This window comes from Petaurus breviceps, unplaced genomic scaffold (assembly GCF_028583685.1).
Source record: "Petaurus breviceps papuanus isolate PSGF00001 unplaced genomic scaffold, PetGlider_PUasm1.0 47, whole genome shotgun sequence".
Classification (NCBI taxonomy): domain Eukaryota; kingdom Metazoa; phylum Chordata; class Mammalia; order Diprotodontia; family Petauridae; genus Petaurus; species Petaurus breviceps.
The window spans coordinates 3,866,131-3,874,329 of NW_027186349.1; positions in this window are offsets into that span (position 1 = coordinate 3,866,131).

The following is an 8,199-nucleotide window of genomic DNA, read 5'->3' on the forward strand; positions in this document are numbered from 1 at the left end:
TATTATTATTTTGGGGCAAAAAATACATTTGACTGCAAAAAATATAATTGCTTGTTGGGGATTTTTGGAATTCTAAAATGCATGTTAAAATCTCACAATCCATAAAATCATACAATTTGAGCAGAGATTATCTAGTACAACTGCCTCATTTTATAAATATGGAAAAACAGGCCCAGAGAGGAAAAAAAATTACTTGCCCTCAATCACATAGCTAATAAATAACAGAACCATGATTCTAACCAAGGTCTGAATTGTATGCTCTTTAATATATACACATGCATATACATATACACATAAGTATATGTATGAGCATATGTATGTGCATGTGTATATGCATGTATAAATGTGTATATATACAATCTATACATGTATGTGTATGTGTGGTGTATGTATATATGTGTGTGTGTGTGTGTGTGTACATACTATGCTTCTTTTTATAGGTCATCACTATAAATAGAAAGTGTTATTTATGGGGGAAGCCTTGAAGTGCTGTCTAGTATACATTTGTGATCAATAACATAGATAAGAAAATTTTTACTGTACTTATAAATACATGTGATATCAAGACTCATGTGAGAGAATTTCTTTATAACTTATTTAATATCCTTCCTTACATTTATATAGTCTTTACATTTTAGATGGCTAAAAGTCTTTGAGCCAAAATAGCTCTATACCAAGTACTCAATTGTCCTTGATGTTGATATTAAAAGCTACCTTTTTTTTCATTTTCAATATAACCAGTTTCTATCACTTATTCTCATGCTTGGCTAGAGGATTTCATGCACAAAGAATAGGAAGCAAATTAAATAGAAATACAAGGGAATACCAGTACAAGGTTTTTAATCCTATTTTAAAAATTCTAGTTGGCAAATTTCCTTAAATATTACAATTTATGAAAACTTAGTGCCTCTTCTTTTGTGACTTTCTTGCTTAGAAGATACTTCAAAGAAACAATAATTTGATAAATAATTAATAACTTACTTTCATATTCTTACCAACCTAATCTAGCCTTTGAAACTATCACCCACTGCCTTTTTCTTTTGTTATATGTTTTATTTTATTTTTTAAATAATTTTTTAAAATTTAGTTGGCATCATTCATTTCCACAAGATTTTGAGTTAGAAAATTTCTCCCTATTTTTCCCATACCCACCACTCCAAACAGCGTTCCTAGTAAATATTCCCTCCCCCGATCTGCTCTCTCTCATATCTTCCCCCATACCTCTTCTGACTTTCCAGTAGGGCATGGTGGATTGCTATGCCACAGTGCCTGTATGTCTTATTCCCCAGTTAAATGTAGAAAAAAATAATTATATATATATATATTTTAAAACTTTAAATTCCAGATTCTTTCCCTTCTTCCTTCCTCACCCACCCTTCTTGGAAAGATAAACAATTCAATAGGGGTTGTACATGTAGCTATGCAAAACATTTCCATAGTGGATATATTGTGAAAGACTGACTATTTCCCTGCATCCTATCTCAATCCCCACTTGTTCTATTCTCTACTTTGATCCTGTCCTTTTTCAAAATGGGTGCTTCCAATTTCCCTCCCCGCCAGCCTGCCCTCCTTTCCATCATCCCCCCTCTCATCCCTTTCCCCCCTACTCTCCTGTAGGGTTGGACACCCTATTTAGTGTGTTTGTCATTGCCTCCCTCCCTAAGACAAATAGTTTTTTTTTTCTTTTTTTTTTGGAGGGTAATTGGGGTAAAGTAACTTGCCCAAGGTTACATGGTTTATTTTTTTATGTGGGTGTTAAGTGTCTGAGGCCAGAACTGAACTCGGGTCCTCCTGACTCCAAGGCCAGTGCCTTACTCAATGTGCCACCTAGCCGCCCCTCCCTAAGCCAAATTCAATGATAATAAGGTTAACTCATTCCCTTTTGCCTTTTTGTTCTTCCCCTCCATTGTAACACTTTCCCTTTGCCTCTTCTATATGAGATAATTTACCCCATTCTGTCTCTTGCCATCTCATCTCATTATATTCTTCTCTCACCTCTTCATTTCAACTTTTATGTAACATCCATTCCTATTCAATTGGTCCTGTGCCCTCTGTCTATGTATACCTGTACACATATACACACACACTCACATATGTACTCATATGGCCATATACCCTCATATATAGACATATATATACATATGTATATATATGTTTATATATGTGTGTATGTATATATGTATGTGTGTATATTTATTTCTATTCCCTTCAACTATTCTCATTGAGAAATGTTTAATAAGTTACAATAATCATTTTTCCATGTAGGAATGTTAATAGTTCAACTTTGATAAGTTCCTTATAATTTCTTTCCCTAATTTTTCCTCCACTTCTCTTACTTGCTTTTCGAAATCCTTCTTAAGCTCCTCTATGGCCTATAAACAGCTCATATTTTTCTTGGAAGCTTTTGGTGCAGGAGTTCTGACTTTGCTCTTTTCTTCCTGTTCCATGCTTTGACCCTTTTTGTCCCCAAAATAGGAGGGTAAAGTTGTATTTCTCTGCTTGCTTTTCTTCCTTTGCTTGCTCATGTTGCCACTAAATTATTTGACTTTTGAGCATTTTGCCAGAAATGAACTAGAACTCTGCTACCAGAAAGTGGAGCTTTGTCCCAAATTACTGGGGTTTTCTCAGCTACTGGAGCTATTAGTTGGGTGCCCTCTCTGAGCGTCCACATGCTCTGGTAAAGTGGTTATGCACCCTAGGACCTCCACCCTAGACAGTGATCTAGATCCAAGGAAATTAAAGCAAGCATAATTACCCCTCAGACTAGTCACTTGGTCCCCATACAATCGTCAGTCCAGAAGCTCTGAAGCATCCACTAGGTGGCAACTCCATGGCTGCAAAGCCTCAGCCACTTCTCAACATGGGGCCAAGGCCAGACTGCACTCCCCAACTCTCTGTTCCTCCAATGTCTACACTGACCTCTCACTTTGTCTTTGGCATCTTTGTGTTGATAATTCTGGAAACTGCCACAGCTGCTGGTGATCTGAAGTCCCTCCAGCCAGTGGCTGGTTGTGGCCACCCTGAGGCTAAACCTCTGGCTCATTCGGGGCTCGGCTCAGTTCCCACAGCCCTGCTCTGGCCCTGATGGCCTACCAGCCTTCTGGACTGTCTTCAGCGGGAAGTTAGCTTCTCTTCTGTAATTTTTTGGGTTCTGTAGCTCCAAAGTTTGTTTAGAGTCATTTTTAACATGAATTGGAGGAAGTAGCAGCAGGAGCCATGCTGAAGTCTTGTTTCTTATCCAACATCTGGGCTTCACCCAATCACCCACTTCTTGATACTCTCTTCTTTACAAGTTTCCATGTCACTACCCAATCCTGGTTCTCTTCATACCTATCACCACTCCTTATAAGTTTCCTTTGGTGGATCTTTGTTCATGTGAAGTCTGCTAAATATGTGGGTCTCCTGGATCCTCTGCTTCTATTTTCTATATTATTTTATTAAGCGATCTCATCAGTTTTCATAGATTCAATGATCATTTCTATACCTATGATTCTCAAAGTTATTCACCTAACTTATCTTCTAACTTCCAGGATCAAATATAAAATCTTATTTGACATTCCCAGTCATTCCTGAGTCCCACTTACTCTTCTAGACTTCTTATACCTTTCTATGCGCTCCTCTCTTTTGCCCTTTGCCAGCCCTACCTTCCCTCCTGTACTCTGTGATAGACTAAGACTGGCCTCATAGCTTTCCTTCACTTTAGACACTACATTTTTCTACTTCAATTACTTTCATTTCACTTTATGCCTGGAATCATTCCCTTCCTCTTTGCTCCTTCCTGGTTTCCTTCAAGTTTTAGATAAAATTCTACCTTTTACAGGAATATTTTCCCTGTTTCCCTTAAAACAAGTGACTTCCTTCTGTTATCTCAAATTTATAATGCATATTAACTTTTTAATATATATATATGTGTGTATATATATATGTATATAGTTTTTATTTTATTTTATTTTGTCTTCATCATTACAAGATGATCTCATTGATGAACTCAGGGACTGCTTTACTTTCCATTTATATCCCTAGCACTTAACTCAAGACTTTTCATATAGTAAGCATTTAATAAATGTTTCATTAATTCATTCATTCAAACAAAGAAGAAAGCTGAAATACACCTCCATTTCATTTTGGCACCACAACTCCACCCTCATTCCCACCAACCTCTACCCAAAACAAAACAAAAAAGAGAACAAGAATATTAGAAAAGTATATCCTGGAAACAAAAAACTGACCGGATTCTATAAAGAATTACTTATTACTCTCAGGTGCCAAGATTCTGCCACAGATACAATCCAGGTCACATATTTCATTTCACAGATTTCCTATAGCTAGGTCTGACCAAAATTTTGAGTTCCAAATTTTTCTTCCTCTCTCCCTTCCCTCCCCTCTCCCCAAGACAACAAGCAATTTGATACAGATTATACATGTATAATCATGTAAAATATTTTGCCACATAAGTCATGTTGTTAAAGAACTATCAGAACTAAAGGAAAAAACCAGAGAAACCATGAGAAAGAAAACAAACATTAACAAAGTGAAAATAATATGCTTCAATCTGAATTCAGACTCCATAGTTCTTTCGCTTGATGTGGTTAGCATTTTCCATCATGAGTCTTTTAGAAATGTCTCAGACCATAGTATTGCTAAGAAGACCCGAGTTTACCATAGTTAATCATTGCACAGTGTTACTGTTGCTGCTGTCAACGTGAAAGTTTGGTTAAAGGAGGCAAATAGGATGGGTTATATGCATATCCATATTGTTTATTCCCTTAAAGCTAGCTGAATCTGAGTGCTTGAACAAAAGAATGAGAAAGTTTAATTATGTTCTAGAACCATTCCAATTCAGGGTGGCTATGTCACTCAAATTTATGATCTCCGTAAATATTTATCATTGTATGAGAAAGGAATTTTCATTCTTTTTTTTTTTATTTTTGGAGTGGAGGGCAGGACAATTGGGGTTAAGTGACTTGGCCAAGGTCACATGGCTAGGGTTAAGTGTCTGAGGCTGGATTTGAACTCAGGTCCTATTGACTACAGGGTCAATGCTCTATTCACTGCACTAGATAGCCATCCCTGAAAGGAATTTTCTTAATTGGTGGTAAATACAATAAAATAAGAGAGTTGACAAAGCATGAATTGAAATCATGATCCAGTATATCAGAGTTTTCTTTATCACTAACATGCCATAACATAGTATATGTCTAAAAAATATTAAGATAAGAAAAAGCCCCATTACTCAAGGCAGTGTCTTCGGTTAATGGTCTCATACCTAATATACATAAAGTCAGCCCCATATGGCATTGTTGAAATAGGAAGAGATGTTCTCTGAGTGTACTCAGAGAACAAAGAAGCTACTAGGTTTACATTCTTCTTCTGGTTGATCAGTTCAGGCTCTGGCCTTTATTGAGGTTATTAAATTGAAATTAAATGATCATCATTGTACAATGTACTTTTGGTTCTGCTCACTTTACCCAAAATCAGTTCATGTTACTCTTTCCAATTTTTTTCTGCATGGAACCTATTTCTAAGCCCTAAGCTTTACAAACCAAGACATAGGTTCACAAATTACTTGCTAAAGAAAGAGATATTCCTTTTCATGGTTTCTGGGCAATCTTCATTTTAGCACTGTTCAAATCTGGCTTTTTGATTAAATGGTATTTAATAAATTTAATTAATTAATTATTAATAATAGCAATACAATTTCTATATTAATATATAATATTATATATTGTAATATATAATATATTAAAATATAATATATAATAATAAAATAATTAAATTAATTAACACATTTAATAAATGGTGTAAATGGTAGCTTAAGTTTTGTTTTTATTTATCTACACATTTAGTTGTGAAATTTCTGGACTTGATGTAGCACTAGAAGAAAACTTCCACTTGATGAAGCTGCCAGAATACTCTTATTTCTCCAAAGCAATATCAATTGAATCATAATTATTCATATCACTGTTCTCTAAAGCAAAGAATAATAATAGGAAGATCCAATATGTGCCTGAGTGTTCCAGTTAAGAATAATATGAACACTTAAAATTATCTAGACATTGAAATATAATGATACATCTATAGTATTGATATGGTATGTCTGTGAATAGGTATATGCAAGGAGTCAGCAGAAGCACATATAGTACAGACATCCTACAAGGCCCAAGCAGCAGGGAAACAAGGTTCCCCCCCAGGGCTTCCAGGTCTGGCCTGACTCTTCAGCAGCCTCTTTAATAGCAGCCCTTCACTGATAGCTCAGTACCTGCTCCCAGCTTAGCCAAGAACAAGTACCTATAACAGACTTTAAAATAATTTATCTTCACTAAAGAATAATTCAAAGACTAATTTTGATGTGGAAATTTAAATCCATCACTTGTAAAATTTTCTCTTTGATATTTCACCTTTGTATGTTCATTAAATTTCTGAAGGAGAAGAGGGTATTTTCTTCTGGAACAACATCCTATGAACTTTCAGTAGTTTTTTGACTGTTATTACTAAGAAGTAATAGGCAATTTTCCCTCTTGATCCTTAAGAATATAGTGATCAAATTCCTATTTTTTTTTCTGGAGAAGAAGAATTCTCTTATTTTCTCACTATAGTCTGTTCAGTTTTCTTGATTTGTAGAAATTCATTTCTCATGTGCTGCAAATCTCATGTACTGTATTTTTGTTAACTTATTTTAGTTTTATTGTCTTGTGTCTTCTTTCACTCAATTTTTGTTGTCTTTTCCATCTGTTCTTGTTTCTACCTTAGAATTTTCACTCTTTCATTGAAATTTTCCCATGAATTTTAAAAATTATCAAAGGGCTTAATACAGTGCCTAGCACATATTAGGTATTTAATAAATTTTTAATTGAAATATCAGTATCATTTATCATCCTTTCCATAATTTTATATCCATTTTAATAAATGCCCAATTTTCCCTTAAATTTCTTTTTTCTAAAAATTGAAAGTATTTGTTGTTAGCTGCTTTTAACTTCTGAATGTTTAGTTATTGTTATACTGAGTTTCTTTTTGAAAATGATTTTTTTCTTTTTTTAAAAATTTATAGTTGTTGGGGCGGCCAGGTAGCACAGCAAGTAAGAGCACCGGCTCCAGTGTCAGGATGACCTGGGGATCAAATCTGGGCTCCGATATTTAGGACAACACCCAGAAATAACTGGCCATGTAACCTTGAGCAAGTTACTTAATCCTGATTGCTTAAAAAAATATATATATAGTTGTTATTGTCTTTGAGGATTCTTTTTAGCTTTGTCATTTAAAGCCCTTAAGGTTTGATTTTGTTTTGTTTTCACTGCAAGATATTCCTTAAAAGGATTTCATTTTTCCCCCCTACTCCCAGTCTATGTTTTGTTAGAGGTGGAAGATGTGAGTGTAGGTGGATAATATTTTTTCACTTTATATAGTGTATCTGTTGTAATTTTGAGTTAATAAAGGTGTTCTCAGTTTAGACTGAATCACTAAACCATTTTACTCAAAATGCCAAAATTAAACTTCAAGGACTGAATATTACAAGTGTCTTATAAAATTATGCTATTCTTCATATAAAATAAATTTTTAAAAATGTTGTAAGCTTATATTAACATACCACTTGCTTTTGAAAATCTTTCCTACTTTTCCCAAATGATTTCTCCATTATCTTATCTCTCAGAATTTTGTATAGATTATATGCACTGATTATATTCTAATGTATAATTTGCTTATACTTCAATATATATTATATTACTCCTACTAAACTGTAAGGCAAGAACATTATTTTTTATCTTCATATCTTTCCTAACAAGCAGTATTGTGATTAAAAATGTTTGCTAAATATTGTTGTTTTTTTTTAAAGCAATAGGGGTTAAGTAACTTGCTCAAGGTTACACGGCCAGTTATTTCTGGGTGTGGTGCTGAGTATCTGAGCCCGGATTTGATCCAGGTCAGCCCAACACTGAAGCCAGTGCTCTTACTCGCTGAGCCACCTGGCCGCCCCTGAAATATTGTTGAATTAAATAGTGTTTTGTCAGTGCATGGAGTCCATTCTATGAACAATGTTAAAACAAATTTTCCATGATATTAGTTACTTTGAAATAATTTTAGGATTGGTGCTAAAAAATCCAATTTAGGAAAGAAACAAAAGAAAATAGAGAGACAGAGAAAGAAAGAGAGAGAGAGAAGGAAGGAAGGAAGGAAGGAAGGAAGGAAGGAAGGAAGGAAGGA